General features: G+C 41.7%; 1 pseudogene; it reads right to left on the bottom strand.

Moving 5' to 3' along the window:
• Nucleotides 1-4,654: 4,654 nt before the first annotated feature.
• On the bottom strand, nucleotides 4,655-6,445 carry LOC145788339 (general transcription factor II-I repeat domain-containing protein 2 pseudogene; annotated as a pseudogene).
• Between the last annotated feature and the right edge of the window lie 4,405 nt (nucleotides 6,446-10,850).

The following is a 10,850-nucleotide window of genomic DNA, read 5'->3' as shown; positions in this document are numbered from 1 at the left end:
CGGTTTTTATATGACGTTTGACTAGGTGAACAATTGTCTAGAACATAGCGGCCTCTAGTTATGACAGTCTGACATGGCATAACTAAAAAAGAATTGACGACAATTGTGAGCCAATGAATAAAAACACATGATACACAAATTGTTTGAATCACTCACGTTTAAGTTAATACGCAAATACAAAGGGCATGCAAAGAATGAACAGCAATAAGAAGAAATTGGTACCATAGGTAGGCCTACACGCTAAAATGACGCTATGTACAATGGTTGCGATAATAACCGACTGTATCTGGGCTCAGACAAGTATCGGCCACCGCAGACAAAACCAGGCTCAAACCCTAACACTTAGGTGTTCTTTACGGGGGCGAGGCACGAAATATCCCTCAACACATAGTCTACTTTCACTTTCCCCGTACTCTCATCATAGTTGCAGACGGCAACTTTAGCTCTACGAACCACAGGCTTTCCTTTCCTAATTTGTGGGACCACCTCATGCACCCTCCCAAGTTGATACTTCCCACGTTTACCAATGTCTTGAAGAGAACCCACCACTACAAGTTGACCAGGCTCCAAATTGTCGGCCATTTTTAACCATTTTTTTCGGCCCTGAAGCCCTGGCAAGTAAAAATCGATCCATTTACTCCAAAACTGCTGAGAAAATGACAAATTGAACCGATAATCCCTTCTTAGTTGGTCACGATCATGTGGTTGCCCAACAGCACAGTATGGGTCTAAGTATGGGGTCAAAAGTGAGGCAGGGGTGATGACAGTAAAATCCCTAGGGTCGTCACTCAAAGGTACCAAAGGGCGTTCGTTCACGATCCGAACAGCACTGCCTGTGTACGAAAGAAGTTCAATAAAATTGGGCTTATGTATTGAAGAGTCCAAAATGTGAAACAAGTATTTAATCACATCGGCCATGAAACCAAACCTTTCAAGCCGAAATCTAGCCAAGAGATCTGCCAGAGAGTTTAACAAATCAGGACACGAAAACATTACATCATTAACACAAGTTCCTCGAAATTCAGACTTGCCATCGTAAACAATACGTTTTTTTAATTGTGACGTCACAAAGTATGGTAAATACCATTCAAATCCCTTTACATTTTCTGCTTCACCAGCACGCTCAATATAGCCATTAGATTTAAGATCCTTCATGGTGTCAGTAAGGAAATCACAAAGTTCAGGTTGTTTTAAAGCCTTCTTCCTTAAAGCAGCAGCTCTATCTGACGCCAACACAAAATTGTTAGGTAGATCAATATCTTCCTTCAAGGGAACAGGTATCTCAAATCGACCATCTTTCAACTCAATATTCGGTTCGACAAGTTCTCTAGCCAAAATATCATTGCGAGACAATTCACAGGTTTCATTTTGCAACGTCAAATCCTGAATGACTTTATTCAGGTCTGCTATTTCCATACCACGAGACTCAATTTTACGCTGAAAGCCAGAGATGACATCCGACTCTGAAGACGTCTGCACTCTGCACACATTTGCAACGCTTTCATCTAAGGGTGACTTACCATCACAAGCCAACCAACCGAGAGGAGTGAGTAAAGCATGCGGTTCACTACGATTTTCACCAACACGTTCTTCTTTTGCCCACATCAAATAAGCGTTGTCGTTGCCAATTAGCCTAGTACATCTACAGTACTACAATCATTCAAATGAAACATATTCACGTCATGAAAATGACGGAAACCACTTAAATCCTGTTTATGCGGTAAAGTTTTAACATCGTCAGCCCAAGCTGGGTTAACCACCGAAGTTATATCACAAAACAGTTCATCTGTCTCTAACGACTGGATGTTGAGTTTAACAAGGTTAGCACAAGTAGGTTTCTGACCAGCAAGAGTATCCATTTTAAACGACGCTTTATCATACGGTTTAAGGCCAAGTTCACACGCCAAATCACTCGAAACAAAAGTCAACTGCGAACCAGGATCATGCTGACAATACACCAACTTCGATTTGCCAGTCATTGGATTCAAAACACGAGCAGCAGTAACGCGATTAAAAGCTGCTTTAACATTTCCAATCTTAACATTACGCTCAGGAACTCTGGCACGAGCATCACCTTTGCCGATCGAATCCAGAGAATCACGTGACGTCACATAAAAATCATGCAGAAGAAAATAGTGTTTCCTATCGTTGTTAGGCCCACACTTACGACAGTTATTTGCATGAACGCAATCCCTAACCATATGCTGGCGCAAACAATTCAAGCATTTGCCAGCTTTCACAATAACATCTCTCCGATCTTTAGGTGTCAAGCGCAAAAATTCTTTACAATTAGACAAAAAATGATATTCAACTTGACCACGTGACGAACAACAAATGCATGCAGGCATGTCTCTACGTCTGGCCACACCACCGCGCGGTGCGCCAACAGCAGTCGAGTAATGCGAACTCCCTGACATCACATCATCATGGGGTTTTACCGACGTCTGCCTAACCGGACATGAAGGCAATTTTCCTTTGCCAGACTTTTTAATATGCTGCGACTCACCAGAATCGCCCATTAGCATAATGCTAAAATCAGTCGACTTACGCGTTTCCTCTCGTACAACAAAATCGAACAAACTCTGAAAAGTAGGCTCATTAGTGCCACCATACTGATCACCTAAAAAGTCAAGATAACGCTGCTTAGCGTCAAACGGGAGTCGCTTAGCTAAATCCAAAACAAAACGTCCTTCCATTTTGTCACGTTGACCATAAGCTTGCGCGTAAAGCAGACACTGCGACAATTCATCTTTAAACTCTTTCAAATCACTGGAAAAGATCGAAGTCAATTTGCTACCATAGCGATACTTTCTAATTTCCGGTTCGGCGAAAAGACCTCCACGAACTCCAAAACGTTGAGACAAGCGATCTAACGACATTTCTATCCTGTCTTCCTCTGACAAGCCAGGAGTGTCAGAAACCAAATTAGCAATCGTTTGCGCAGCTGTTCTAACACAAGCTGCTTGTAACAAAGTCAAACGAGTTCCTTTAAAGGGAGAAGCTGCCATGGAGGCCGTAACACGATTTTTAACCCTCTGTCTACCGTGGGGTCCAATGGACCCCAAAACAAATTTTGTTCTGCGATTTCTCAGGACATATAGCAGGTGCGATATTGATATACCTTGACTTTTCACAGCTTTGCTTGATCTTTAGGACAATATAATAATTATTGATCTGAAGCAAAAATTGGTAGCCTAGAAAAAAATAATAGCACCTTGTACCGTGGGGTCCAATGGACCCCAAGCCTTCTGCATTCGAAGTAATCTTGTATTACAACAGCACTAAAAGTGAAGTCGACACTATTGACAGAATGGTTGGGAAATACACTTCCAAAACAATGACGAGAAGATGGCCGATAGCTCTATTTTACAATATAACCGATGTCACTGCTGTCAATGCTTTGTGATATGGCATCAACTGCAAGGCCAAAATAGCAGCACAACACTGAAGCATGCATGCATGAAAGAGAAGAAACTTTTAGATCCAACTAGGAAAAGAGCTTGCTGGATTACTAGCTTCGACTTCAATTTCAACAAGACATCCAAATCCGCAACAAAATAAAAGAAACAGCTGTTGAAGAAATCAAAAGAAGAAATCACCAAAATCAAAGAAGGTTATAGATGCTATCTTTGCGAAAGACACAAACATCAAAAGTGCAGACAATTCTGTGCTACTTGCAAACTCAACGTTTGCCGAGAACACTCGCAATTCATTTGTAATAAATGCGATAATATATAAACTCACAATATTTCTTGTGAACTAATATGTAGGCCTAATATGCGTTGTTTAGCCAAATCACTCAGTATTGTGGCCATTGCTCAAGAATAGACCAATTCCGTATCAGTTTGCTTTGTGCAGGGGCTACTGTATGATTTGTTTGTTAAATTTCGAGTATTTTTGATTTTTCTACGGTGTTAATAAGTTATGAATTTTTAAGGCTGTTATGTCCTTTCCTATTGAGCTTAAATTTCATCATCAGAGCTGATTTATTTTCTTCAAAACAAGTACTTTTAAATTTGGGGTCCAACGGACCCCAACGGTAAAACTTGTATATTTTTTTTCGGTAGACAGAGGGTTGAAGACAAATGGCATATTATTACCATCGTAATCAATCAAGGCCGCCTTATCGAAAAACGTCCTACTATTTTGGTATTCAAAAAAGCTATCCTGTTGTTGAGAACTCGATTTAGCGGGAGAAGACAAGCTATATCCCTTAAGGGGCTGAGGGGGCTCAGTCACATGCACAGCCCGATCACGATCCTCACAAACGTTAAAATCAGTAGACGTGATACGCCTCTCACAACCACCCAAATTACGTGTAGCTGGGCGATCAAAAACTAGCGGCGCAGAAAACTGTGAAGGGGGCAAAGCATTACTGCTATCAGCGGCCCCGTGACCTGTACGCTCTGGGGAAAGAGTTCGGCTAAAATTCGCAGGCTTTGGCTTTAGATCAGGGGTGGGCACACTTTTTGAATTAGGGGCCAAAATTATTTTGTTCTTAGACTGGCGGGCCAAGTGATCGAGCCGCCACTTACATATAGTTTGTCACACGAATAACAAAGGGACAAAAAAAACGGAAGATTAAATTAACAAATAACTGAAAAATACAACCAAAAAACAAAATCGAATTTAAATACGACGTCTGACAGGATTGTCAAGCTTTATTTTTTGCCAAAGCATCGAAATTTGGCATCATTTTGGTTGTGGCGATAGTCAGGATAGATTTGAGGTGCGCATCACTCAGCTGAGACCTGTGGCTAGGTTTGTTAAAATTCATCAAGCTGAACGTCTGTTCACAAATATATGTGGAACCAAACAATACCAGCATTTTTTGTGCCACCTTTCGAATTTCTGGAAATCTGGTGTTGCTTAGCGATGCGTAAAACTCATTTAGCTTCAGGGCTTCGAATTTCTCCTTTAAAACGTAGTCACTCTGAAGATCGATCAATTCCAACTGCAGTTCTTGTGGTGCTGTTGCAGCGACTTGTGAAAGTGGAGCCGAAATAATCTGAAATGGTTTTTGGAGTTTTTCGAAATCAAGAAATCTACGGCAAAATTCGTGGTGCAAATCATTTAGTGATTTGCTGTATTTATTTGCATGTTTAGGGGCTTCTTTCATCGTCAGTAATGTGGGGAAATGAACAAAAGAATTGTTGGACATTTGTGCTGAGAATAAAGCCAATTTTGATTTGAAAGCCGTAACGCTTGTGTACATATCGTGAGCGAAGAGTTCTTTCCCTTGCAGCTTTGCATTCAGCTCATTCATATGTGTTAATATATCGACAGAAAAAGCAAAATCACAGAGCCAATCTCTGTCCTCCAGCTCAGGAAATTCATCAGCTTTCCCGATTGACTTCAAAAATGAGGTAATTGCCTCTTTAAGGTTCCAGACTCGTTTACATGCTTTACCCAAGCTTAACCAGCGCACATGAGAATGATAAAGCAAGTCCTGGTGATCAGAATCAATTTCCTCAAGAAACTTGATAAATTGGCGATGGTGAAGTCCTCTCCCTTTTATGTAGTTGATCAGTTTTACTACTGCCTTCACTACATGATTGAGCTGCAGTACAGATTTACACAGGGCTTCCTGATGGATAATGCAGTGCAAAAAAGTTATATCCACCCCAGCATTTTCCTCATTCATCTTATCTTGAAGTCTTTTTAGCAGTCCAACATTTTTTCCTGTCAAATTTGGTGATCCATCAGTGGTGACATTCGTAAGTTTGTTCCATGGTAATTTAAACCTGTCGATCACACTAGTGACTTTAAGAAAAAGGTCCTCTCCTCGAGTAGTCCCTTTTAACGACTCCATTGCTAAAAGTTCTTCTATTATCTCAAACTTGTCATTAATTCCTCTGACGAAAATCAAAAGCTGTGCCGTGTCTCTTACGTCATTACTTTCGTCCAGCGCTAACGAATAAAATACAAAAGAATCTGCTTTTCCTTTCAACTCGTTAGCTAAGTGCTCATCAATTTGTTCTATACGGCGAGTTACAGTTCTGCGTGATAAACTGATTTGTTCATATTTGCTTTTTGCATCTGGACACAAGAGACTTGCTGTCTCTACCATGCACTGCTTGATAAATTCTCCATCGGAAAATGGTTTGCTTGCTTGTGCTATTTTGAAAGCCAGTAAAAAACTTGCCTTGGTGATTGACTCAGAAACTGCACTCTGCTGAAAAAGAGTGCTTTGCTGAATCCGAAAATTTGCCACTAATCTCTGAGAAACGTCCTTTCTTTGCTGAGTTGACAGGCTGCTATGATGGTTTGCATGATTGGTGTCAAAATGGCGGCGGATGTTGTATTCTTTCAAAACAGCAACGTTTTTTTGGCAAATAAGGCATACCGCAGTTGATCCCACTTCGGTAAAAAAGTATTTCGTCGTCCACTCCTTTTTGAACACTCTGCGCTCACTATCGACTTTACGCTTCTTCGCTGCACTCATTTTAACAATATAATTTATTAACAACTTAGCAATGTCTATTTCGCTTAGCATTCCACACTGACGAAACTGTTGATAAAAACACTAAACTAAGAAATATGGTACATTACTGGTTAAATTGACTAATAAAACTTTCTGTTTTTAGTGAACCTCCCAGCAAACTGTCCACTTGAAGCGGTTGACTGTCTCTTATCTATAGTCTCGTTCTGTTGCTCAACACAACAAACAGTTTACCAGCCTCATTTTTTTAAAAAAATGAGGCTGGTAAACTGTTTGTTGTGTTGAGCAACAGAACGAGACATTACTGGTTAAAAGCAGAAAGCACTGTTGCGTCAAGCGACGCACAAATGTACCTGTGACATCATAATGCTCTACATTCTACATTGTATCGCTATTTAGAGACAAGAGGTATCTAATCCTCCTATTGAAACTTCACAATAATAAAACTTGCAACATGTCGATAACATCCGGCGGGCCAGAATACAAGAGCCGGCGGGCCGGATTTGGCCCGCGGGCCGTAGTTTGCCCATGTCTGCTTTAGATCCTTCGGAAGATCCTTAGCCGCGGCCCCGAGACCTCCTGAAACAGTTTGAAAACATGTGGATTGTACTGGTCCACTTACAGATTGAACAGGCGTCTGGAAAAGGTTATGTAAATTAAACTGCGATTGATGTTCATTTCTGGAATGGCTAGACGAGCCCTTCTTAGAACTACGCCGGGAGCCCAACTCTGATCGATATTCAGCTAAAACTACCTCTTTACGTTGTTCAGCCCTCAACTGTGCGTCTTTGAGTGCGAACTCAGCAGCTCTCGCTTCGGCTTTCGCGGCGGCCTCAGCAGCTCTCGCTTCGGCCTCAGCTCTCGCGGCGGCCTCTGCTCGTACAGCCTCAGCAGCTCTCGCGGCGGCCTCTGCTCGTGCGTCCTCAGCTCTGACGGCAGCCTCTGCTCGTATGGCCTCAGCTCTCGCGATGGCCTCAGCAGCTCTTGCTTCGGCCTCAGCTTGGATCTGGAGCTCCTCTCGTCTTACCTGTAGGTTAATTTGTGCCACTATCCGAGACGAACTCCTAGACATCCTAGTGCTTATATTTGAGGCGCTATCCTCAGGATGTATGTCAGCATCCAACATATCTGAGAACTCACTTACTTTTTGTTCAAAGTTATTTTTCAACGAGTTAAATTCGGGATCTGCCCTATCACGAAGTTCTGCCAAGATTGCAGTTTGCAGATAAAAGACGGAAATTTTCGTCCAGCTGACAAGCACTAAGCAAACCAGTTAAACATGCGACCAACCTCTTCAAGCAACAATTTTAAAATGAATGACCAGAATAGATATCAATATCTCAAACTCACGTACGCAGTACTGTGACGTAATAGTGAAAGACATTGTCACGCAATTCAAACAGGTGTTCAAAGGTGATGATGCAATATTTCATGTTTAAACAGGTTTGACACAAGTCTTACGAACGATGGTGCAATTTTGGCTCATTTTTAGGAAAAATTCCATGACGTAAGATTCAGTAGACCTGAACGGTTTTTATATGACGTTTGATTAGGTGAACAATTGTCTGGAACAACGTATACGCCGTAGACTTGCGGCGTAGACTTTTTGTTTATGGTAACGCTTACGGCCACATTTTTTTGGATAGGCTAGTTGTCGCTTGAGGCTACGCGTAAAGTTTTCGCGGTTTTTTTAGCGTATAGCGTCAACGCATACTTTTTAATGTCCTTTTTCGCTAAAACACGCCAATACCTTCCAGCGCTGCAGTTGAAAGAATGTTTTCAATGGGCAAAGACATATTGGAACTAAAACACAGCAAACTGTCAGATGAACACTTTCAGATGCTTGTGTTTCTTCGTGGAAATTCAAAATAAAACTTGTTTGTTTCGAGTGGTTTATACCGTGTGAATGTTTGGCACCTAGCAAACAAAATGAATTTATGCTAGTGTATGCGCTGACGCTGACCCCGCCAACTTTTTTACAAATTATGTTGACGCATAGCCTACGGCGTATGGTTTTTCGAACGTTTGCGTTTATGCTGACGGCGTCAATATTTTTTGTATGCGCGTAGCGCGTACATCACTGCCTACCAACAACACTTCACTCTGTCAATCTCGGGGACCGGGCCTGCGTCAGTCATTCAAAGTCTCTACAATTATACGAAACTGCCAAGATTAAGCTCTGCAAGAAACTTTTCTACAACAAACAGTGTATGGTACCAGCCTCATTTTTGTAATCAAATATCGATTTCGCTTTTAAAGCATCTTCAGTTTGATATTGTCAAGAGCAAAATAATATTAAGTTATTTATTATTTTGCTTTTGATTAATTAAGGCACCACAGTGGTTCTTTCATTTACATCTCAAGCTTACCTCAAGCTAAACCAAAGAGCCACATGAAAGAACCACTCACTGAATTCAACACCATTCGTCATAGCACATGACTAGGGAACTGTGTTCCGAAAGCTCGTGTAATTCGATATTGCCACAACTAACTCGCAGCATCAGGCTGAAACAGGTCGTTAGAATCTACACTGTGAAGTAAGCAACGATCATGCTGCTAAAAGCGAAACTCAATCAACTGCTTAATCCTGGCTGTTTCGCGTACTTCTAGACTCTAGAGCAGCGCTACCGGCTACTCAACTTATGTTAGCAAAGGTCCATTTTGACAAGTTGAATATTTTTGCGGTCCGGTGAATATTTCATATGCAACCACAAAAATTAAATAATCAGTAGCCTACGAGCACCGAAACACTTTTTAGGTAGTATGGGGCAAAGCCTCCAGCTCCTTGGATAATCACAAAAAATTGCTTTTCCCTTATGGAAATCTGTTTAAAGAGGCCCTAAAATGTGGCAATGAGGTTATTCTTTCAGAAGCCCGAGGTTCACCTTCAACACCCAGAAGGTGCGGATTCGGACCGCGGTCCGCCAGTTGAGTAGCCCTGCTCTAGAGGCTTTGAATCACTGACACAGGCCTGGTCACTGAGATAGACAGAGTGAAGTATCCGATTGTTAAAGTCTTGTTGCCGGGAATTATTCCATCGATTAGCTACCGGTTGGTTAGTTTTAAATCTTTACCCTCGGACTGACAAAGCGTGATAGGTTGTTCCTAGTAGTTTCGAATAGGCCTACTTGTAGAAGTTTGGAACCACTAACGCAGGCCCGGCCGCCCGGTCACCGAGTTTGACAAAGTGAAATATCTGATTATTGAAGTGTTGTTGCAGTGGAATTATTCCACCCATTACATGCCGCTGAATGGAGAGCAGTCCTTGAAATGCGGTGCTCAAGTGCACACCCAGGGCCAGGCCCGGATTTAGGGGGGGCAGAGGGGGCAGTTGCCCCGGGCCCCCCGACTTTTGAAGGGCCCCCCTATGTGGAAAAAAATGTGATTTTGTGTTATTTTTTTCCTTTTGGCCTTTAAAGTTTCTGCAAAATGCTGTGCAGTACTGGACTGATGCTACTGTAGACGTAGAGACGGTTTTTCGCGCCATAGGCGCAAAAAATTTTTTTGCACGGAAGCCCCCCGATCTAAAAGTGCCCCGGGCCCCCCATCAGCTAAATCCGGCCCTGCCCAGGGCCGCTTGATCTTAAAACTTCTTCGTTCACGAAGTCACTCGCTAATCAACTGAGCTATCGGGGAGGTTTATTTCGAGAAAACTTTTATGGATTTACAGGTGGATAAATCTTTCTTACACATTTGTTAAATAAATAGCTTTGCAATTGATCAGCCAATCATTTAAGTCTAGTCCAAGTAGGCTAGCCTACACTAAAAACAATTTACTTTTTATTTCTTAGGCCAAGTTTATTTGTTTGTGGGGATATGGCTACGGAATTGTTTTTTGGTCAAATCAGTGAAATTAATATTGAAGCCAAAAGTCTATGATAAAATAGGAAATACGGTAAGCTACGTACCGGTATAAAGATGAATTGAGACTATGTAGCCAATAGGCTACGGCAAGACTAACTTTTTTATAATTACAGGCTGCGAACTGTTATGTTTTTGTTTCCACAACATAGGTAGCCTATAGGTTATAGCCTACACTAAACGATGTTACGACCAGCAATGCTGTATGGGATACAGGCGGTAGCCCTGACAAAAACACAGAAAGGGAAAATGTAAGTAGCTGAAATAAAAATGCTGCATGGTCTTTACAGTTGACGAATCAGGAACGAGTGAGAATTAAAGTCGGTGCATATATATTTTTTTAGGACGTGAGGGCAATTAACTGCTCCACCATGACTATACCCCCTTGCATAATGCATATCCTATAGGCAAATTGGAGAGAGCATTTCTTCTCGCTATGAGCAAGATAGTCACATGATTAGACCTATTGGTTATGTCACATGATTATGTTGTGGTAGAGTCTTTCGGTTAGATTTTATATTTCTAAACATGCAAATGTCACCGAGAC

The sequence above is a fragment of the Aplidium turbinatum genome, chromosome 2 (assembly GCF_918807975.1).
Source record: "Aplidium turbinatum chromosome 2, kaAplTurb1.1, whole genome shotgun sequence".
Classification (NCBI taxonomy): domain Eukaryota; kingdom Metazoa; phylum Chordata; class Ascidiacea; order Aplousobranchia; family Polyclinidae; genus Aplidium; species Aplidium turbinatum.
Note: the sequence above shows the minus strand (reverse complement) of the source record. Positions and strands in the feature narration are given on the sequence as shown.